General features: G+C 37.1%; 1 protein-coding gene across 14 annotated transcripts in view; it reads right to left on the bottom strand.

The window, feature by feature from the left end:
• ZNF536 (zinc finger protein 536) overlaps positions 1–25,000 on the bottom strand; it is a 352,088-nt gene that overhangs the window by 275,941 nt on the left and 51,147 nt on the right. For 10 of the 14 annotated variants that reach the window (XM_074912935.1, XM_074912931.1, XM_074912939.1 and 7 more), the window contains exons 2-3: positions 21,424–21,518; positions 8,728–8,791 (exon numbers count right to left, since the gene is read on the bottom strand). The exons of 1 other annotated variant lie outside the window; for it this stretch is intronic. The gene's annotated coding sequence lies outside the window, so the exon portion shown is untranslated. The remainder of the gene's footprint in view (positions 1–8,727; positions 8,792–21,423; positions 21,519–25,000) is intronic. 3 more of the 14 variants (XM_074912936.1, XM_074912937.1, XM_074912934.1) reach the window with 2 other exon arrangements.

Raw genomic sequence — 25,000 nt, 5'->3', positions numbered from 1 at the left:
CGTGGCTCCCACCCAGGAGCACAGGGTGTGTGGTGGTACCAAAGGCCGTTAGGGATCTTCTCCGGGAGTGCATACAGTGCTGAGGACAAGGCTGGGATGGTGTCAACTGCCACTCTGCTATTACTACTCTTATTTGTCCTAGTCGAAGGGCTGGCTCAAAGTGAGGAAGTGGGACTTCTACTTGGCTATTTTAGACCCTCTCGGAGTACATTTACCACACCATTCCTCTTACCACCTAGGGGGCTGCATTTGAACAAAGAGGGCTTGTTACACACTACAGAAAATTGGGAGAGGATATGAGATTTGAACTGCTCGGAAAAATTATTTTAAATATTTCAATTAAGTTTATTTTAATCATAAATTTAGCAGATGTCAATATTCTTAAAAAAAAAATTGTTTTCACAGGGGGAGAAATAGTGTTATTTCCAGAGAGACAGATTATATCACACAGAATGTTTGTGCAAAAGTTTGTCTCATACAGTACCAAGCATAAAAAAAAAGATGCAAACTGTCATTAAAAAGTCAGTATTACCTTAATTGGTAACTAAATTGATATTCTTAGCATTAGTGCCAAGGCTGGAAGGTCAGTCCCTTGAAATAAAGTATTTGGCTAATCTGGGAAAGTTTGTATTGATAATGACTGCCAATAAAGAGGACATTTGATCCACAAGACTGAGAAATCCAGCAAGTCTTAACACATTTTATTATTATAACTCATAATATTATTATAAATAAACTTAAAATGTACACATAAACAGGATAGTACAAATTTAAAGACTTGCCTTAGATCTTTTCTTGTATTTTTCTGGAGCTTTGCCACAGGTTTTACACAAATTAAAGCACTGCCTACTGCTAAAGTTGATTTAAATACGGGTCTTCATTTACTCAGAGGTACAGTTTGCAGTTTAAAAAAAAAAACCAACAACCTGATGTTGTAAATAAAGCTGCAAGATTTCACATGGGATTGCTACATTATTGAAAGCACACTAGAACAGGGTTAGGAAAATACAAATCAGTGTTGCAGGACTGTGACTCCTTCATAAACAGAAGCCAAACTGTCAGTTTTCAAATAAGAGAAAAGACTTGCTAAAAGCTTCAAGATGTTGGGAAGAATGTGCCCTACAATGCCAACTTACTGCAATAAACCTAGTCAGTAACTAGACTGTGGGCTGCTTTGTGTCTCATATTCTGAATGCAGAAAAAAAAAGAAACAAAACCTCTGTTCCTCCTGCTATTAGGCAGAGTCTGATGAGGACTGAAAACTGACAGTGCCTAAAAAAATTAAAAAGCAACAATTAGAGGCAGACATGATGATTCTCAGGAAGGACTGAAATGAAAGAGCCATAGCTGCTAAACTCATTAACATAGGTAGATCTGTTAAAAATGAAACTTTCAACAGAAAATTTGGTTCCAGCCCAAAACAGGCCAAAACTGACATTGCAATACAGAAACATTTACCTTGGAAAAGTCAAAACACTACCCTTAAATTCTGTCATTTATATTTTAATGTGCTGTATTACAATATAGCATGACGATCTAAAAAACATCAAATGTAAACTAGGCATTTCAACTCCATCAAAACATTTGCACAGTTTCAACTGAATACTTCAGAAAATATACGATAGAAATCATGTCAATCAAATTTAAAAATTTGCAAGATAAATTATATTCTTAACTGTTCTTTACCGTGGGTGGTGATTTGTCCCACAGAAGGAAAGAACAATTTTGAGTAATAAAAACAAGTAGTGTGAATGCCTGGATTAAGCTGAGGAGGAAGGGGGGGGCAACTATGAACGGGACTGGTTCACCTCACACCTTCAGGATGCAACTGATCTCCCTGAAACAACCTGCACACATTAAGATCCTCTTGTGCTTCAGGGTTTTTGTTCGACTGGGAAACATCCTCTTACCCTTGTTCTCAGCAGAACGATCGGTTCCCTGTCGCTCCCCATGGGACCTCACTCGTCTCTTAATGCTCCCCAAATCACTCACCCTGTGCTGTTACTTGGACATTTTTTTTTCTGCATATGACCCAGATTAGTACAGTTCTGTTCCTGTTTAGTTAGTAGGGAGGCATGGGCTCCAACTGTGAGAATTTTCAGCACCTTAATTTAAACAAAACATCCAAATCCTCGTGTGTAAAGTGTGGTCTCCCTGACCCACTCATGTATCTCTCTCCCCTTCTTGTCTGCATCCTTCAAGGAAAATTTGGTTTTAGTTGAAAATCATAAAGTTGTTTTTTGATTTTCTATGTTTTCTAAAAAAGACAAAAACCATCTTGAAATACTGCTAGGGTAACTTTGTGAAAAAAAAAAAAAGGGGGGGTAGGAGTGTTTAACGAATGCATGTCTTATTAGCAACCAAAAACAGTTTAAAAAAAAAAATATTAGTTCTTAGAGTTTTACATTGGTACTTTCTCTTTTCAAAGCTTCTTCACTATGGGTATCAGGTATATAAAAAACAGACCTTACCAACTGTTCAAGAAGTTATGCAATGGACATGGGTGAAAAAAGAAATCCATTCAGTGAAAAAATACAAAGATTAGAATGTGCATTCATTTTTAAGGGGTATTTCATTAAAATATTTCAATTATTTCAGTAAATACCTAAATAATTATTCCCTACTATGAAGAGAGACTTGGTCAAAGTTTTTGTTTTAAAGTCATGTTTGAGAACTAATATTTAAGCCAACCCAAGACTGGAAGCAGTATAGCACACTTGTGGGAAAAGGTGTATGCTTTTATTTTCCCCCTAAAGCCACAGCGCTGTAGTTTTTCTATTCTCATCATTATTAGTATAAAAAAATTAGTACGAACCAAAAAAAAAAAAAAAAAAAAAAAAGAATTCACTCCTACTTTCTTATTTCTTTAGATCTTAGCCTGACATTAATGAGCAAATACACACTAGGATGATGATCACACTGTAGGATAAAATGGCTCATATACTGTGTTGATAAGTTAAGATGAAAGAAATCCAGAACAAAGACACAACAGTATTGTGGAGATATGTTTAGATTCCAAAATATTTGTATCAGTCAAAGACAGAAACACCCAAGACAAAAAAAAAACACCACACCAAACCACACAAACTGATAAATAGAAACATCCCCTTTTTTCCACTTGACTGTATAATAAAGATACTGTATATATTAAAGCATTACTCCATTACTATGCCTAGCTGCCACATACAATACACAGATACATTATATACATATTTTCCATCTGATCTCTGATGCATTTGCAGCTCCCATCGAATATCAATGCCATCCCTAAGCAAGCATTTGAGAATAGAATTTAAGTTACAGGAGACAAAGAAGATGCTCAAGTGGAAACAGTACTGGCATTGAAATCCTGACCCTGATGATCTAAGACTGTAGTTGAGGTCCTTTTGAGTAACATCTGACGCAATTCTTCCTGAGTCTCAGAACAGAGCATTACGATGTGCACTGGGCACTGCACCGGGCAGTCTACTGGACCACACTAAAGGAGTGTACAGGAACCGTGGCTGCAAAATCCACAAAGGTTACCTGAAAGGTGTCTAATATAATCCCAACCCCCACTCTCTAACTACAAATGTGATGCAGATGGCACATTTCTTCATTTATACTCTACTGGGTAGTGCCTTCATTTTCAATAGCAATCATGCACCACAGCTTTTCCTCTCCATTTTCTTTCCTGACAGATGAAGGTTTTTTTCTTTTCCCACGCTGATTGGCTTATTTACCTAAGACATCATGACACTTCATTCCATCATAACGTGGCACCGTTCTCTCAAAGTGAGACTGGTCATTAGATGTATCATTCTGAAATGTGAATATTAATGCCCCAAAGAGATGAACCATGAGCATCTCGGATGGACGAGAAGGGATTAGACATAAACTGGTAACAGGATAGATAACAATTTACAAGTATGTCGGACACAATGGCACATCATCTTGACAGACAAGAACTACTATTCACAAATTGTACTTCCACAAGCACCTTCAGTGCTCTCACCAATCAAGATTCATAATAAGCATTTTAAGACTGGTATTTTTTTTAATGGCATCAGCCTGATGCCAAGCACAAGTCAATAGGAAAACCACTTTCAAGGAATGAAAAGCTGAAGCAAATGCAAAAGGTGCACTGAATAAATGCTGCAGCAACCACTTACACTTAAGAGAGAAGAGGAGGTTATAACCCAAAAGAGAATTTTCCAACAATAGTATGATGTATCATATTTAAGGAATGAATGCTGAATTTGACCAGACAGTTCATAACAAATGCTATGTGATCAGGTTTTATTTTTAATATAATTTTGTGTTTAAAGACATCTAACTGCAGCTAGAAAGTGCAACTGTTTAAAAGCGCTAACAGTCCCATTACGAGTCAGGAACTGTATGTAAAGGCATGCTCAGAGAAAAATAAAAACACCCCACACTTGGGATAGTTTCTGTCTCAGTGACTGGAAAAAGTAATTTACCCAAGAGAGTAAATAATGGTGAAATATATCAATCCCTCTGATTATTCTCTTCTCCAGTTAACCCGAGTTTGCCAAAACCAACTGCCTAGTGATATTATCTTGTGATTTTACAGCTATATATGTTGATGCTGTGCAAAGGACACAAGCAGTAATACTTGGTCATGTGTTTAAAAAACCCTGAATTGAAAATGATTTGAAGAGTTGCTTCTTATAGTTTCTTCCACTAAAGATAGGTACGCATGGTACTTCATTGAAATAGTCAAGCTAGGTCTAAATGATGAAAAATTAGCACAAGCAGAACACCAGATTAACACATCTTTATTCCTTTCACTACACAAGCTAAACCACGTACTTCTGCTTTATATATTCTGTGCCTGACAAACTTTCTGCAACATTGAGCCAAGTACTTTTTTGCTGAAAAGGATGAAAACTGAAATTAATTTATTTTTTAAAAAAGAGCTCAGTCTTCCTACTTTTTGATTAATGTCAATTTTATCTTTCCATTTACTTGTTCACACAGCACAAGAATTCACATCTTCATTAACTTAGTTTGTATTGTTTATGTTTTTTTTCAGAAGACATCTCTACTGTCCCATTCCTAAGTCAGGACTGGCTCCAGCATGGCAGTCAGTGCACACTGATGTGAAGCACAAACTTCTGAAACAGGTTCTGAACATTCCAGATTCTTCCTTTTAACCTGAATTCCATAAGTAATTTTAGGTGGGTGAAATATGTCACGAAAACAGGAGACTCTTTATTTGTCGGTTTTTAAAAGCTATATAATTCTTGCCCTGCCTCTAATTGCTTTGTATTAAATATTCACTAGAAATACATGGGAAATTTGCACATACTTCATAGTAACTATTCTTTTTGTTCTGGAGACAAAATTATTATTTACTAAGTTAAAATTATTATTGATTTTTTGCCAAATTAGAAACTGCAACCTGACTTGATCACAGTGTCTCCATCCTTCTACTGCACGGTACTTCTGCTGACTGCACCTCTCGCCCCTCCAGATTTTCATCTACTTGGACAGTGAAGCTTTGTGGGAAAAGGACTGAGTATGAAGAGTTCAATACAAGTTTCAGCTGGAGCTGTAAGGCAAACCATCAAATGGTAAAGCAAGAGAATTATAAAATTCATCTCAGATCTTCTCATACTCCTCCCCTACACAGGCAATTTGAGAGAAAGAAAGAAAATGAAGAACGGTAGCTTTTGAGAACAACCCATCCAGGATAGATGATAAACCTGCATGGTACCCTGAGGAAACAGGGTGAAAGTTCAGTCCTATATTCATATTTCTAAACAGCGTAAAATATCAAATATCCTTCCCGAAGAATAATTACCTCTCCAGTCTCTTACCACATTGCTATGTAACTGTACAGTAAATATTATCCTGCTAACATGCTTATGTTTACTTAGCATACATTATATTTGATGCTATCTGGCAGCATAAGTTTTAGTTCTGTCATCTTAAAATACTAATAGTTGTCAATCAAAATAGAAAGTGCATAATAAAAATGTTCTAGAAACCAATAACCCTATATTTCTACACCCTCAGCTTGGAGCTAAGCATTGCTAAAAATGAGATTAATTATACGTTTGTACAGTGTCCAATACAATCAGACAGACCTCTAAACAACATTCTCCCAGAAATGAACACAGACTAGGTACATAATCATGTAGAGAGAGTGTGTATATATTATGCAATATATGCAACACTAAATTAATAGTATCATCTTTATTTGGCCCAGTCTTTTAATCTGCAAGAGAGATCTGAGGGGAAAAAAACCTCACAGTGTTAGTTAGAGGATGAGAGAAAAGGGCACAGTCAATACCAAAGAAATTTATGGTGACTTTCTGTAAATATTTAGAAGCACCAAGGAGATACACACAGGACAGGTCCCTGAAGTTATGACCAACATAACAGGGTAAACTGATCAATTTAAGATAAAGTGTCAGAAAAACATCCTTTGAATTATATCTGTGAAACTTTAGTGGAAACTTCACTGCTTGGGACGTTTAAACCTGCTTTGGACAAGTATTAGCAAATACCCTGTAGAGAACAATCCTGTAATGTCAAGAAGATGGACTAGATGTATAACAGGTTTTTTGCTCCTCCAATTTTTATTGTTCTAATCCATCACCCCTAGCGAGGTGATGAAGTTCTGTGTAGACCTTTAAAATTATGTGACCATTAATAAATTATATCGGTGTCTGTGTAATATATACACAGACATGGATGTAAGCTTTGGTTTTTAAAAACTTGAAGTGAAGAACCAAATTTTGCACCTAAATTGCCCATGCTACAGCTGTAATTACGCATTAATCTGGCAAGTGCAGATAGAAATTTCTAATTATGGTTATGTGAATGCACAATTTATATGCGTAATTGTGACAAGTAAACTTGCAACAGTTGACAACATAGCAGCATTGGACTGAAGACATGCTTATGCTCCAAAACCAGGATCAGACTGTGAGATTCGCCCCAAAATAGAAAATCAGAAATGCTGCAAGGTACACAAGCTGACATCAAAGCTTGCAGAAGAAGCTAAGAAGTCCCATAAGGAGCTCTAAAGAAATCAGAGATTCTCAAGGAAAAGGTGAAAGATTTTATTTGGTTCCCTTCTGCCCAAACCACCATGGTGTTTCTCATTTTTATTTGCCCCCTGTTTTGTAGAGGCTAGAACTCCCTATCACTCTTTCTAAAATCTGAAATCCACCAAGGATTTTGTACTGACTACTAACAGTAAAAGTCACTCAGATAGAGCAATGGTTACATAAAGCACCTCTGTTCCCCACGCACAGCGTGACAGAACTCTTTATGGATATGCAAGGTGTTAAAGGAGGAGGATAAAGGCTTCACTTTGCCCATGCATGATACTGTTGTTATTTTTGTTACTCCAGAGTGGAAATCCTCTTATTGACTAAGTACTAGGCAATCACCCCCATATGAGTGCCAATAAAGAGATCCATTGTCTGCATACTTCAATAGGAAGAAAAACAATGAAAGGGTATGGAGAAGAGAAAAGGCGTTTTCCTTTTAATCTTTTAGGCTGTAATAGCCATAACTGGCTTTTCTATATAGTTTGGCCCTACTTTGTCATTCTATTACAGTGAGAAACAGTGGCCTGCACTGATTTTTATACGTGAATCTTAATGACTTCAATTGCTGCTAAGGATGCAGAATGGTGGCAGGATATGGCCATTCACCATTAAGGCCCTAAAGCCTTCATAATTACTGAGTATACAGAATATTTATTATAGCGACTATGCCAGACCTCTTTTGTGAGCTGCCCTGGGCCTGTTCTCTGAGCCACATCAAGCAAGAAGTTTAAATGAAACTGCTCCCAAGTTTCTGAAATGGTTTAATAAAACATATACTGACTGTAATATTCAGTTTATAGTAGAAAACTATTGCCCCTTGGTTTGAAAAATGACCTCTAGTTGGCAATTTTACTCTCAGCTTCATAGATTATAGTCCGCTGTTGGTCATTTTCTCAATCCACAGGGCAATACTTTTCCATAACAAGCTCAAACTGCAATCAGTATTTGTAGGCTGTTACACAAGTTGAGGATAATATGTCTCAACACATTCTATTATATGACTAAACAAAAGGAGTAACAACCTGGTGACACAGACATATGGAGAAAAGCAGTACTATTCTTCTAATGCTGAGATAGCAGAAAAACGTATTTCTTTGTGTTGTGCTAATTTATTTCAAATTTCATGTCTTCAATACACAAGAATCTCTAATTTGATTTTTTCATTAATAGCATTTTGGGTTATGTTGTCTTATGTCTATTCTTATTTTAATGTAAAACGACAAATATTAAATTCTATTAGTATCAGATTTTAGAAGTGACAGATAGCCTAACATTGTAAAATCACATTAAAATGTATTCACATAGATATCTTAAAGATCATTTGCTCTTGGGCACACAAAACACACATTCATAAACTTATAGGTTTGATATTAGGAAATCTTGATATAGTTTATTAGGCAAGCTGCAAGTAATTGTTTCAGCACCCAGCTCTAGTACATAAATACGAGATGAAATACCAGATTTTGGAAAAACAGTTCCAGTATTAGATAATCAAATAGATACATTGTGTTGAGGAGAAGTCGCAGACCAGAAAATGAGGGAGACCTGGCGTATGTTCCAAGGTGTGCCATGGACAGCTCTGCCAGTGACAGATGTTAAGAAAATCACCCCACCTTCCCAAACTGCAGTTACTCTGACCTGCAGGGCTAGGAAAACTTACCTAGGCTGGCTGGAGTGTGACGAGGTTTAATCAATGGATGATGAAAGCTCTTGTAGATCCTTTACTGTAAACACAAAATATTTGTAATTACAAGATGAATATTCATCCCCATGTGTCAATAAAACTCTGCAGTTAAAACGTGACACCCACCCACCCTCAGAGACAAAGGGAACAACTTCCTAAGCTCAGGCTAGTGGAGTCAAGAAGAAGTGGACATTTTGCCATCCTTCTTCTAGAAATTAAGAGTTTCCTATCCTTTAAACAAATATACTGTATTTGCTAAGGATCTATGATGGGACAGGAGAGGATCTTGGCTGAAAGCTATAACATCACCCCTAAGAGAAAAAGGTTCATTGTAGATCTGTATGGGCGGCTTCAGAAACTATATGCATCTATAACACTGCATTTTGAGGTATCAAAGGGGCAAATATTTTTTCTTCGCTCATTTTCCAGTGCTGTTCCTATACTGTTGCCCAATCACAGATTCACCTGCATTGTTTAGCTGGAATTTAAGTGGTCTGGCTTCATTTAAACACGTAGGAACTGCATCCATAAGCTTTAAATAGTTTGCACTAAAGAATGTATTTGACGGTGATGACACAGAAGATGATGGCTCTTTATCTTACAGGTCTTCAAGGAATTTAGATGTCTAACTCATTAACAGTGTTTGGTGCATTAGAGTTTACGTTTTTATGATTTTAGAAGCGAGGTTTTCTAATACAGAAAAAAAAAGCAGTTCTCCCCCCATTTTTCATTTTAGGGTAATAAAAGCAGCACATATGTGCCATAGCGTAATGGATTAATTAAGGAATATGATGTTTATCCTAGGTCCTGAATTGTACATCTTCATAACTCACTCATAAAAATTAATGTATTATAACACGCTTCAAAATGATACATCTATTTTTACCATACCTGTTGAGAATAAATTGTTCTAAATTGGATTATCCTGATATCCAGTGAGAAATGTAAAAATTACATTGTTATTTTAAGAATTTACATTGCTGTGTATAAAAAAACCATAATCTTCTCACTGTGCTTTTGAACTGTCATGTTACTCCCACTGTTATGAAATCATAATTGCTCCTGCCACACCTAAAATCAAATGTAATGCATATTGTATTTCTTCATATGCTGTGCATTTCCTACCTTAATCACAAAACCATATACAGTATATTTTAGGACTATTGTCTCATTACAGACTGCTTTTGTGTATAAGTAATACACAGCTATGCATGCAAACACTCATAAAATCCTCATTTCTAAAATCAACAGATGAAAAAATCCCTAAATAATAATGTACAGATGTTTCATATTTAAATGAGCTGTTGGCATTTAATGCTGCCAATCATACATGCAATAAAATTGGTGAATTTCAAGGTACTCAGCACTTACAACAGATTATTTTTAATTTTTAAAAAATTATAGGATGATGGGGAAAATGTCTGTTCAACAAATATACATTTCTGATGTCATCCTGAAATTCCCGAGTGTTCAAGTACGCTATATTGTTTCATACCAATTCCTATTCCTTTTACCTCAAGAAAGTTGATTTTGCTGTCCTTAAGCTGCAATGCCTCACTAAAAGTAAATTATCTGCACATTATCTGCAGAGTAATCCTCTTCTTGAATACAAGACAGAACATCAGAGTTTCTAATACTACACAGATAGAGTAATTCACATCCACTGTATGTTTTACTGTAAAGACAGAGTAATACAATATGTTTGATAAATCATGGATGTGTCTGTGTACAAAGAGAAAGGTTTATCTCCTTTCCTACAAGATGCATCCGTATTAAAACACACACACTCCCCATGCTGACACTGCAACAATCTTTACAAGTTCTATTATAGAGACATCTAAGTTTAAAAAATGAAGCAGCTCACAGGTCAAACAAGTTCCAGATGAGAAGTGCTTAACCAGAAATATTGTTCCACTGATTGTAAGTTTTCATCCATACATCAAACCCTAGAGTCTATTGATTAAATAAAACTGATCTTTTTTTATTTCAAAGCAAAAGAGAATTAAATTATCGCCATTGTTTTCCCTTCGTTTGGAACTATCACGCTGTACACACTGACCATGTGTCCTGACTATAATTAAAACATCCTTAAGGAGAGCTTATTCTAAAATGACTGATCACAGGTTTCTTGCCTCTTCCTCTAAATCTTCTGCTCCTGGTCGGAATCAATGGCACTTGATGGCCCAGTATTCTGATCCAATATGGCAAGCAGCATGATCCAAGATCTGCTAAAAATCAATAAATTAATTTACTTCAGGAAATTTTGGATCAGGACAACTTTAAGTATATGTAAATACAAGAATTTACGGCAGTTATGCCGGCACATCTTTCCTTTCTCATACCTCTTTTTCACTGCATAATTAGCTGCATCATGCCTCAATTCTGCTTGCAATCCTACATCAAGTAATCCGGGCCAGTCAGCCCTTGCAAAGCCTTACCAAAAGCACTGTCTGCCAGATTAGAGAACAGAGGGTCTCCTTCAGCAAAACACATCAAAACACTGTGTGTCTGTATACTGCTGATCCCCACACGGCATTGACTGGGGTCTGAAGATACCATCAAACACTAACAGAGCACGAACATGTAACAACTGCTAATGATGGCTTTGAAGAGCACTAACAGGTGGATACAAAAATCTTCTTGGAGTTTAGTCTGGGTTTTTCCCCTTGTAAAAAAGTGTCCAAGTTAGCTTAATGCCTCCCTTGGGCTACTGTGTTTCCAACTCAGTCTTCAGTCTGGTTCCAGTCTACCTGCACAGGGCTGCTCTGTGCTGTGCAAACATGCTCTAACACTCAACACGTGCCATAAGGAGGCCAGAAAACCCTGCATCAGGGACATGGTTTCCATTCTGGAAGGTAATCACTGCTAGGCTAAAATGGCAGCATCCAAGTTCACTTATGTGTCTGACCCCACACTCAGAGAAGAAAGGACACGTGATAAATTCAATTCTGCTCCTGTATATACACATCACTTATTAAACTGTATAAAGTATAAAGGAATTTTTAATGTACTTTGAATCTTCTTTAAATTAGCATCACAGTCTAGGGTAAATGCATAATTAGTAATAAATTAATTAACAAAAAAGGAATTTATTACCTGTTAGTTATTTCAGTGTAATGGAGTTACAGAAAAGCAGAATGATGAGTAAATACAGACATCTGTACTGGTTAAGAAGGCTGCAACTTGGGCACTTCCTTCAGCCCCTTAGTCTTTTTCCACTAGAAATCACTACTTCAGCACCAGCAGAGCAAAGATGAGAACCTTGCTTCTGCCAAGTAGCACTAATTTCTGCCCATAGTGACATTCAGAAGAGGATCAATCAAGTCACAGGGGTAAGAAAACTGTTTGCTTATGATGTGGCTGTCACCAGTGAAGATGAGTTTGTAACACCCTCCAAGCATCAAGAGGACACACAAAAGAAACATTTAAAAAAAAAAAAAAAACCAACAGATACTCTTGCAAAATATATCAATGCAGTTCTCCGAACTGAAAAAGCAGAAGTCAGAAGATCAAGAACTCGCAGTTAGGATTTTCCTATTAGTTAAAGAACATAAGGATTTTCCTGAAGTCTTTGATTGATATATGATCTTTTCTTTCTTTTCAGGCAGAACAGCTGTCCAGTGAACTAGAAGAAATAGCCCTGAAGACAGCTTTGTGTCTGATATGACTTTGAGAGGGAAAATTATCCCAATGATAAATGCTTTACATGGAATGTCTAAGAAAAAAAATAAAATAAAAATGTCATCCATTAAAGCATTTTTCTTTCTATTTGAGCAAGCAATCCCTATTATCACAGGAGTGGAGGGGGGCAGGGGCATGGTGGTGTATGTTTTGCAGTGGCTGATATCAAAGAGAATGTCCCTCAAAACTGAATTTGGAATGAACCTAACCTCTTAAAAGCACCTACTGCCTCTTTCTGAAGGGCAACTGGGGAAACAGTGAGAGACGCGGAGAATGTTCTGAAGACTGTTGGGACAGTGATCTGCGATATACTGTAGCTTCATTCTTCTTTGTAAGGACATTCTTTAAGAGGGGTGAAACACTCACACTTTGCTGGCTGGTAAAGATACGCAATCTTTGCCACAATAACTATACACAAAAATAGCTTGACTATGTCCAAGAAAAACCAAGGCAATAACAACCAACACAAATCATCTCAGCAGAAATATTTGGTACAAATTAGTGTAAATTTATTCAATCTAATGGAATTATGTAAATTACATAAATGAAGGACTACAGCCACTGACAATTCAGTGGAGTTATGTCCATATTAGAGGAAAGATTGCATGAAATGGAGCCTTTATGGAGCTTGCTCTAGAGCTGTGTTTTGGCAGCAGTGAGGGGTTAAGAGTCTTAAGGAATGAACAACCAGAATACTTGGGTTAAATTTGTACATCTTTCTCATTTTAAAACCCATCTCATTGTGGCACTTCAGTATATGGATAAGCACTGATGCCTGCTGTCATACCCATCCAGAAAAAGGAACAGCAATTACAACTGTACTTCCCTTGAAGTAACCAAATCCAGTATAACACCAACAGTGGCAAGCAGTACATCAGCGGTTCATCCACCCACCCTCCAAAGTCTTGTTTGAATTTGCCACATAGATGATGTTCTCTGTTGATTTGGTCAAGACTAAACAAGGGCTCCTACATATCTGATACAGGATAAGTCTTAGCTTAGAAATGCCTAGTGAAAAACCATAATAATCCTCCACCCATTCTATCTTAGTGGCCCTTGAATCCTTAACCTAGATCTCCTTGTTCACCCTGCCCAAAACTCGTCTTTCAATACAGTGGATCTCTCCTCAAGAGCACTCTTCCAACTTTCACTCTCCTCCCAACCAAGCACCCTTCTCCCTGCCCCAAAGCCTTCCTGAATAAGCCCCTGTATCTTTATTCCATAAATTAATTAAAACCGAATGAGATCTTTAGCACTGAAAAACTTAGAGACACTGTTACACGTTCTCATATACTTTTGCACAGCCAGAGATCATTTCTCTCCCTTCCCTTGCATAACTTGAATGCCCTTCCTCCGCCTATCCCAAACCCCCTCCTTCATCTCCACATCTGGAGTCCTCCTTCTCCCCCCACATAAGCTGCTATTAACCATATGCATGAGAGTGGTGTTCCACCAGCTGTTGACATCTGCCTGGTCCTCTGCCACCTCACCTGGCCCTACCCTGCATTATGCAGTGCTAGCCCCTGCTCTCATACAGATTTTAAATCCACAGTTTTCAGAAATCCTGCTCCATGGGATTCCAACAACAGAAGAACAGGAGATAAGAACATAAAAGCATCCTCAATGTGGTCTCCCATCAGGAAGCCAACTAAATCTGATAGACGCTGTCTTCTCTGACCCATAAGCAGGAAAGGGCTGAGCATTTAAAGAGGAGAACAGCAGTTCAGAAAACACCTTTATATGGTCTGTAATCACCTAACAAACAAAAAGCATTTTCCTAGGTCTCTACTTTTGGAGTAATCAAATCATATTAAAAAAAAAAATTTCCACACCTACACATTACACATATATTTATATTTCTATGTTTCCCCTCCTTCTCCCCCACTTTCAGTGGCAATCAGAAATTATTTTACAGAGAAAGACTCTGTAACAAACTTACAGGATGCCTTTAGTAATAAGATAATTATTTGTAACTCTATAAAGAATTATAATTTTTAATTTAAAAAGAAATCAAATAAAAACAGCTTTCATCTTTCCTACCATGTGAAGAAAACATTCTCTGCCTACAACTCAAATTATCATTCTCTCCTTTGTGCAAAATGAATTGACCCAGAAAACTAAAAGGGTAAGAACCCATATTTGCTGGGCTTATTCAGCAGCCAAAAGTTCATGAAAAACACTGTTGTGTATCACATAGCAACCACTTGATGCCTATTGTTAAAATACAGTAGTTATTCAAAAAGTAAAATCTTGCATTCTCAAATAAGAAGCCAGGCTGAAATGTGTGTTTACTGTTTTTGGGAAACAGTCATCTTGCCGTTTTCTCTTTTTCCATAGTCTTGGCATATTTGGTCAGCTATGCAATGTGCAGTTACCCACAGGAAAGAAAAGGAACATAAGAATTTTCCTCCAGTGTTTTGCTCACAGGACAATGTCCATTCAAAGCAGCACTTGAGATCACTATTAAGAGAGTTAAGATGCATTTTATTTTTATGCAACCACATTTTCAGAAAAAATGTAATATTCCAGAAGAACAGCATGAGGGAGAAAGGGAGAGAAGCTTACTGCTTTCTGACTGAGCATTACAGTTGCACACTTTCACCTGTTCTCAAAGCAAGCTACTCTCAGTAAGTCTTTTATACACGTACAGATGTCCACATGGCTACTGCACATTTGCACTTCTCAGCACTGTTACCTGTCACTACAGCTGTGCAAAAGTATCAACTTCACAGACATCTCCCACTCCACCGTTCCTCCAAATCTTTTGTGGTACAATATGGTAAAAAATAAGAAGCAGTATAAGTAAAATTTATAGAGAAGGAAAGAAAGTCAGCTGTAGAGTCAAAAAAAAAAAAAAAGTAACAATTTCTGTTAAATGGAGTATGTGTTACTCTAAAATATTTGAAAAGTGCTGGTAGATCACTTGAGCTATTCTGGCCTTCCCAGATTTCCATGAAAGCTGAAATACAGCCCCCAGTTTCAGTCACAACCGCATCAGACTGACTATTTAAATTATCAAAGCAAGACCAAAAGGGTTCTGCTGAAACAACTGCTGAAGGAGATGAAGGGAAGAATAAGAAAGATATAAACTCCCTTGTAGGTACTATTATGTGCTATTACAGAAATAGTACAACTTCAAACTTCAAGATAATGGCATTTTTAACACCAGAAGGGAATGGCATACTTGCTTAGCATAACTTTGAGATATTTCATCAAGGCTGTGTACAAACAGGTGTGCAACATTTTTGGTAGCTGCAAGATGCTTGTTGAGATTATCTGCTTATCTAAAAAGAGTGTTTAAACTCCTTTTGGGTAGTTAAAATAAGATAGTGGCAGACAGTAGCTTAAAAGGGGGGAAATGTGCGAACATAGACTTTCTGCCAAGAACCTTACTTTGAGAGCAGCTGTATCCAGGTAGGTGTGTGCTGTTCCCATAGTCTCTGAAAAGAAAGTCGAGTGGTAGGCAGCAAACCCCACGTGAATGCATGGAGCTGCTACAGAAAAAGTGTGAGAATGAATTAGTAACCCAGGAACAAAAAGGTGAGGTTTATGATTTTAGAGAGATCTGGCTGTTTCCAAAGCAAGATGGAAAGCATGGATGGGTTGAAGTTGCAGCGTGCTTGCTGCAAGCGTTCCTGCTTGTCTTACTGAAAGTTCTTTACTGGAGTTCACAGGAGAATGCAGAAAATCAACTTCTAACTGCACATATCAGCTGGCCTACAAAGTATATATACAAACATAACTGTATATACAGTTACCTATTTGAATCAGTCCAAAGGTAGATCGGTGCGCACTTACAGACAGGGATTGTCTATACAAAGGAAATACTTGGTTTGGTCATTGGTCAGTGATCTGGCCACGACAGGATGTGGTAATTCTACATGACTGCTGAATAGCTGTAGTTGCAATAGTACAGTCTTGTGTAATTTATCAGCAAGATACTGGCATACTTGATGAAACAAAGACCAAGTTATTGTGTTGTCCATGCACAACTAAAAATTAAGAAATCTTTCCCCTAAACAAATAAATAGTATATGTTGAAGAATAATGCAGAACTTTTCTAGACCAACTCAAATTCTCCTCTGAAAATGTATGCTTCTCTCAGAAACAGATTCCCAGGGACTGGTAATTTATGATCCAACAAAATACTCTGTTGAACAAAAAAGTAATACCTACACTGCGCCTATGCAAATCACTAAGAATGAGTGACTCTAAGGACCAGTAAGAACAAAGCCCAAAACTCCTATCAAACATTATTTGAGGTTTGAAAAAGTCAAGACAAAGTGTAATTTTTTTTAAATGGGGATAAATTGGGATTTCTGTAACAATTGACTCATTTTGCCTGCTTTTATCTAAGGATCTCAAAGAGCACTCCAAGTGTTAATTAAATTACAAAGCATTTTTGAGACAGGTAAATGGTATTATGCCCACTGGGGAACAGAGAGAACATTTACGTTTCATTACTAAAGTCACAAAGAAATTCAGTGGCTAGTAATATAACCCAAGAATTACCAGTCGCCACTTCTACTCATTGACCTGATGGCCTCACAAGAGATAAAATTAGCCTTAAAAGCCAGAAATACTTTCCTCTTGTGCTGTTCTATCTTCCAAGAATCGGGCCAAGATTTTTTTTGTTTTATTTCATTTTTCTCCCTCTGCTTACCATGAGACCTTTCTTTCGGTCACACAAAAGCCACTTCCTAACCTACCCAAGTGTGTTAAGGATCACAGTACAGCAATGTGGATAGGAACCCAAACAGGGCAGGGAACTGTAATGGTGCTGTTTAACAGCTTATGCAGCTGCATCAGGATCCTCTTTTCCCTCTTCTAACCAGCCATACCCCCAGAGATGACATACAATAGCCTGTAACCCATCAGAATGAAGATGGAAAGATGTGCAGATGAAATAATCCTTCACTGGCCAATTCACCAACTTCCAATCCTACTTTTCCAAAGAAACAAACATAAAACTACCTTAAGGTACCTGGTGCCTTGTGCACTTCATGTAATAATCTCTCACCGAAAGGAACAACATAAGAAACAGCCAGTGAGGCCCTGAAAATGCTTCTGACCATGGAAAAGTCTATTCTGCAGTTTACTACATCTATTTTAAGTTGCATGTAAAGAGATGAGGGAGAAATGTTTCCCTGATCATTCTCTTCTTAGCCAAAAAAAGGAAGCCACCATCTTTTATTCCTGACTAGTACAACTGCATGATCCGTGAGTAATAAAGCAGTAAGATATAATGCAATCTGCACAACAGACACTCCAGCGACTTACGGTGCAACTCAAGACATCTCTAATGCAAGATAGGTACAGCTCTGTTAGGGCTTTAACAAATTTTATCTCCATTAGTAAACTGACTTTGGAGAATTCTTTTAAAGTTTCTCTGTTTTGTAAACAGTTATTTATTACTAAAAATAGGGAAGCATCTTTTTTAACTTTATTTAAACCTTTCAAATACAATGTTAAACCAAGATTTCAGACTTTATTTCCTCCCCTTCGTTTCTTACTATGTCATGAAGAATCAACTACATGGAAGAGGTGAGAATATCTTTGATTTAAAGGACCAAGGCTTAAGGTTGTCTTTACCGTGGCAGAAAATAAAGCTGTTGCATATATTTGCAGTAGTAGTATTATTGTTACATGGTATGACAATCATAATAGTTTTTTCTTTTCCTAAAAATATGTCTAAAGAACCACACAGTTTACACACTGCATTCAAAATATTTTTCTTCGTTTACATTGATTGCATATTTCAAATCATGTTACAGCTGTATCGCTTAGCCTAAATCAAATAAGGAATCCACATAAATGCATACACACACTTTCCTTGTTTTTAGACATTGCCAATATTGACAAGATTAAAATATTTTTCTCATTCATTATTTATTGTGATGATGAAACAGTAAGAGTATGTATTTAATAGAACATCACAAAGTAGAGTTAAAATGTGGACATGCTGTTTCATTTTGATTTTACTTCAACGGTGTTAAGTATGTGACTCCCTGACTGCAATAATGACATCTTCGGGTGATGAAGATTTAAGATGCTTTGCAAAGATGCAGTATGATCCAAATTCTTCAGCCATGCTGATTAGGAGAATTATTAAATAGATAAACCCAAGACTGGAAAGAGTGACACGACTAAAGTCCCTCGTGTTGCAGAGGACTGGGGAATCGGTGCTCAGTGCAAGAGCAGCAGAAAAACTCCCATACTGCATCAGGTACATAACTGAAATGACTGGAAGGCAGTCGTACATAGACAACTCCAACTCTTTTACAAGCACTGACAGTTTATATTACCAAAAACGTGTCCTCTGGATAGTTTCTCTGCTTCTAGGGTGAACTGGTACTACCTTACAACTGGAGTTTGGGGTCAAGCTATGCTATATCTGGCTGAACCTCAAGTACACAGTAGATATGTATGAATTCGGTTTTTGAATGTATGTACCTTGGATTTAAAACCACAGACATAGCACTGCATGATCCCAGTTTCCAGCCCACAGTTGTTCACCATTCTGCGTGTTCCTATGGGCAAAAAAAGCAAGGAAATGCCAAAGAGGGAGCACAGCAAAGCAACTGTAACCAAAACTGGTACTGCTGGGCAGAGGAGCATAGAGATTGCCTTCTGTACTGTGTGACAGTATCTGGGTTAGAATGCAGAAAAAGACAAGACACATTTTAGCCCAAATGCTTATTGTTGCATACTACAATGTAAATATACCCCCTATGATAGATACAGCAGAATAATCAGAAGATACTGAATGCTTAAAATGCACCCTTAACAAAACAAAACAATGTAATGCATATCTCTCTTTACGTGTCAAACAATTTGCCTAACAAATCATAATAATGCAGAATGATGTAAAATTCACCCATCAAGCCCAAATGCATGCACAAAGATTACCATGGCAAAGAATTGTGAATTTCATTAAATATGTTAAAGGCAAAAAAAAAATTCAGCTTTGAAAAATAGTAATCCTGTCTTTCAACAAAAATATTATAGGAAGCTATGAATTTGGTAGATCTGAATAGGATGTTGGTACATGTTTTACTAAGGTAATATAATGGCACACTATTATTAGATCACATTAATCATTACTGTGCCAAAGGCACTGACAGCACCACTGAAAAGGATTGAAAGGGCTGGTAATGGATATAAATTACCCATTGTGTGATAAAAGGATTTTTACTAAGAAGGTAAGAATAAAACAGCAAATTTCTAATATAACTGTTGTGTAAAAACCAAAATAAAAGTAATCCAGTCAGTAATATCCACAAAATCAGAAAGTAAGCACTTCTGAAACAAGATAAAGTCACAATAAAAACTGTATACAATGTAAAATTAATTTTGTGGTGCATAATATTACTATCAATTTAAATAGTTTACATGATGACCTCTAAGGGGTATGGTCAAGAGAAAGGTAAGCTTTGTTAATTAGAATCGAGTATGAGCTTCTCCATGCGTATTTTAAGTTTGTGGGCTTGGAATTTTTTCTTTGGTTTTTTTTTAACCTATAATGGCTTCCATGACAGCCCCCTGAAATTGAAGATGTGTTGAGAGTTTTCTGTTTTCTGCATTAACATCACAACAAACAGCACATCTCTCAGATGGTTTTATTTGGATTCCAAATGCTATTACAAAACAAACCACGTCTTTGCTGAGCTATTTAACTATTTGATTGAAACCATTTGTATTACTAATTGTCCAGTTCTGTGCTCCTCCTTTACTCTGGCAAGTATTTCCTGGTATTAGTAGGGATCAGTGAAGTCAATTGGTCAAACTACATCCTTATTTACAGCATTAAAAATCCACATATCTTCTCTAAATTTGATGGAATTATTCTAGCATCAAGTCACTGTGATTCTCTGAGTCAATTGTCTAGAATAAAATCCAGTAGCTCACATTCAATTAGTAACTTTTAAAAATTGTGAGCCATATTCTTAAATGATATAAATTTGTAAGTACAGACATCAATCCTGAAAACACTTATGTCTATTCTTAACTTTACTCACGTGAGTAATTCCATTAGCATCAGTAATTCAATACCTGCTTATGCATTTGCAGTACTGAAGCTTTAATATGCCTGAATATCCTCTCACTTACATCAGCTATAAATCAGCACAATTCCTCTGAATCACACAGTTTCTACTGATTCACAAGATATAAAAACGACTGGACAATCCAGTATAACAATTGTAGTAAAGAAGTAACATATGAATTTGATTTGGGAGCAGAAGCTATCACAAATTTTGATTTAAGAATCAATTAACACACGTAGAATGTAAAATGTAGAATTAATTATTGGTTATTTCCTAGGAAGATAGACTTTTATTTCAAACTGAGGGCCAAATAACCCAGTTCTGATTTCACACCGATTTTCACACCCATCTGATTTCTCAGACTTTACAGAAGCTTTTCTTCTACTGCACTGGAATAGCTCAGAGGAAAGCCACATATACGATGTGATACCCCTCCACCCACTGATTTTCATGGGTGTTCTTTGCATGCTAATATACAACAGAATATGGTTCTTAATAATATGCATGAGATGTTCTACTGAACTTATGAAAAAAAAACCAACAAAAAGTGATACAATGAATTTAATCATGAGTGTCATGGATTTTTTTAAAATCAGCAGTCTGTTGATAAAGGAATAAATGATGATTCATCTCTAACACAATTATTACATATCAACTGTGTAAGATGAACGCTCATAATTTTACCCACCAGATTTTTTTTCCTTGAAAAATCTATTTGTAGGCTCACTACACCCTGAAAGAACTCCAATAAAGTTTTGCTAAATACATAAACATAGTATTTTTTGAAGATGTAAAAAAATCATGTGAGAACAGATTTTTTTAATATCTAATTTAGGCACCTTATTAGTTTTTTAGGGTTTTTTTAAATACAGAAAAACAAACCTAAAAATACAGATCCATAAGCAGAAGAAAATGTTATGAGAACAATATAAGTAAGTATTCTTACCAGTTACTCTTAAACCAATGAATCTGTTCCCTGGCTGAGGAAATTCTTAAAAGACACGGGATAGGTACTGAAGGTCGCAACTGTAAAAATAAAACCTGTGAAAAATTTAATATGTCAAACCTCAGTGTCTGAATCAGACAGTTACGTTAAAATATTACAATGCCATCTCAAGCAGACAATCTACAGAGAAGCAGAGAGTATTGAGAATTAGAATATTAATGGGATTAACACATTTTATTTTTTAAGCCTTCATAATGTACGTGTTTGGTGGTCATTTCATTTGGGGAACTGAAAAGTTCTTTCAGTTCTGGATTGTTTTGAGAGGGAAAACCTCTCCTCAAGATAATGCTGAGGAACAGAATGAAATTCTTCTGATCCTTTCCCCTAGACAGTGCAGCAAAAGAGGACAAAACAGGATAAAACAAAAGTTGCATAGCATACTCCAGAAACCCAGTTATTCTCTTTGACATTGATATTCTAATCTTTCAAACTGAGTAAAAAGAGAACAGCTACTAATTGTATTTTTACTTTTTTTTAATTCCATTTTATAACAGAAATAAGTCCTTTGTAGATGATCTCATCTAATAAACCCTACTTAAAAGAGATAAGAGCCAGCAGTAAAAGCCAAACCAGAATACTTCCAAGATATTTGTCAGTAGTGAATTTAGGGCCATTACATTAGTAAGCAAAATAGAAACAAAAACAAAGGGCATTCTTAGAGCAAAATAAAGTTCACTCAACTGAAGCTAGAATCTGAAGAATTTATGACTGAGAATTCTAACTATGTTTATTCCTATGCATGTCTAACAAATGAAATTAAAGTTCACTTCCAAATAATACATTTTGTACATCTACATCAACCAAACTATTTCATACAGCAGGCTTTGGCTCTGAAACCCCAGTTCAAGCCCCACAGCCTTAGGGCTTCACCTTACATAACACTGGTTTCCCAGAGAAGCACTGACTTTTCCACAGAGTCCCAGTGGTGGGCTGTAGTAGTCAGTGTGTACAGAATTGCATCATTCGTTTCTGTTGGGAATAATTAAGAGCTTGGCTTAAATCGGTCAGCACTAGCAGGACCACACTGCTGGGCAATGCCATTTGTTGACCTGAAGGATAAGCAACACTTTTGAGGACTCCTAGTGATGATGAAAACAATACTAAATAATTCTGCAAATTAGGAGTTCACTACTAAGGAGCACAGCCCTCCACTAGCACAATACCGATACACTTTTCATGTATCCTCTAAGATCTCTCCAGACTCCGCTTTGTCCCGATTACATCCAATGCAAAACGTCACTGCAGAATATCCCACTTTGTCCATGCCACCTCCTCTTCTCACTCGTTTGGTTTCTCCACCACACCAAACACAGGCATCTTATTTTCAATTTGATGGTCTACCACAACGTTTCCTGATTCCCACTCTCTCCCCGCCTTGCTTGCAGATTGAACCAGTCTTTATCACATGCTTCGAAATGTTTTCCGAGTGATAGTTCTGCAGAACTTCCCTGACATAGGAGAATTACCCCAGTAAAAGCTTCACACCCCTCCTTTATAACTCACATTTCCACAGCTAACTGCCAACAATTCAGCAGCAGACATCTGGTTTGCCATCACCACAGTTTCTCACGCGTAGGAACACATTTCTTTTTTGCTCTCTCCTCATGCCTAGTTTTCTTTTACATGCCAATTGTCTCTGGTTTTATCCTTGAATTATAAGCCCCAAAAGGCAAAGCCTATCTTCTCATTACATATTTTACAGTATCGAGCTTAATGGGTGGTGAGCATATACAAGCCATTATCCCAGTCTGGTACCCCACTTCCCATGGGTATACCCAGCTACACAAGAAGCAAACCAATGGGCAGTCAAGCCAAGCACTTACAGTGTTGGCTGGCGAGAACAAAAACCTTCTGTGAATAGTTAAAAAAACCTCTTTTCATCAGATTTGGTCTTCCCAAATATGAAATCACATCTAGATAGGATTCAGGTCCCATTTATAGAGACCCATAGCATTTTAGAGTTCGAATAAGTGAATTTTGGTTACAATATTTGGACACATCAGAAAAGCAAATTCCTGGACTGCTACATATAAACATAGGCCCCATCCAACGTTTTCAGCTACACAGTGTCTAAAAACAGTGACAGCTTGTTTGTCTGGAATTCTGCTGTTGTTGTCTTAAAACCTCAAGATATACCTTTTTAGTGTTTACTTGCAGCTTATTCCATGTAAGAAAGCCAAGAAATAGAAACAAAGATGATAATAAACTGTTAGGTTTCTAAAAGATGTTCTCGCTGAACAGGTTCTTAGCACTCCTACGCCAACATCGTAGACTACATTTTTGCTATGCTATTACAAGGCTACTTGTGTTTAAAAAAAAAATTCAGATTTTACATACACGCTCATGACTTGCAAAATTCTAGGAATGATTCTCAAGGGGCTTTCACTAAGATGCTTTATAAATTCTGATGACAGACAGAACACAGTAAGGCTTCATCTCTTAAAGTCCTGTACTGATTTGTTTGGAGGCTTCGTGTCATTGATCAGCATGTCAATGTCTCTTGCAATCTGCTTTCCAGTTCATGACTGTGAGTGAACCCCTCAGGTTTAAAACCTTAAATGATTTAAGGTCTGTGATACATAACCTTACGAACAAATTGGGAAAATCTGTAGCTTTACACATTAAACTGTAGCAGAAATGATTTAAAGCCTTATAAAAAGGTATTTTACTTACCTGTGCTAATATTATTCTAACACATTTGACACTGACTATGTAAAGCAGATATTTTAAAGGCACAGGCAGCAAGCTGCATGGAAACAAATTAAGATAGTTCCACTCAGGTCAAATTGGGCCAGTTTACCAGTGCCTAATACACTCACTGGCATTAAAAAATTGCACCGCGAACCCCTACAGACCAATTTATCATGGTAAAGCCTCCCAGAATAATACTCTGTGCAGTTGCACTTGGCTCAGCAAACGAGCCTGTTCCCCTGGCACACCTCTACCCCCAAAGAAAAAGAAACTCCAAAGGCCGTCAGGAAGAGGATGGTTAAATAGAAGTACTATCGAGACATAACTGGGGTAACAGGGCAAAATTTTTGTTCATTCTTAAACATGCTTATGTAGCTCATTCCTTGAAATGAGTTAAGGACATTGAAGGGAGAAAGCGATCTCTTGTCCCATTGCTAAGTGGGGGCCAGAAGGACTTCTGCAGGTTATAGATTGAAATCTAATACACAGGAAGGGAAATAAGATGCTTGGGCATGGACTTGTTCTAAACAATGGGACTTTTCCCCAAACACTGAGGCTGCAAAGGCTTCATCTCGAGGCTCTTAGCAGCACAACCCATTCTGGTTAAACTCAGCAATGAAACCCCTGCTAATCTCAAGGGGACAAGGTTTGGGCCCTCTGTAAACAGCATACCCTTTCTGATGGAATGAGGTGTCGTGTTTAAATAATTATTCCCTATCAGCTGCTGTTTGAGGGCCTCTTGAAATGCCACAGCATAGCTGCTCTCACCCTAGGCGCATCAGAGATGCAGGGCCAGAGAGACAGGCAGGCAGGGAAAGAGGCTCAA

This window comes from Athene noctua, chromosome 9, assembly GCF_965140245.1.
Source record: "Athene noctua chromosome 9, bAthNoc1.hap1.1, whole genome shotgun sequence".
NCBI classification, from domain to species: domain Eukaryota; kingdom Metazoa; phylum Chordata; class Aves; order Strigiformes; family Strigidae; genus Athene; species Athene noctua.
The sequence above is the reverse complement of the archived record's forward strand: the minus strand, read 5'-3'. Positions and strand labels throughout refer to the sequence as shown.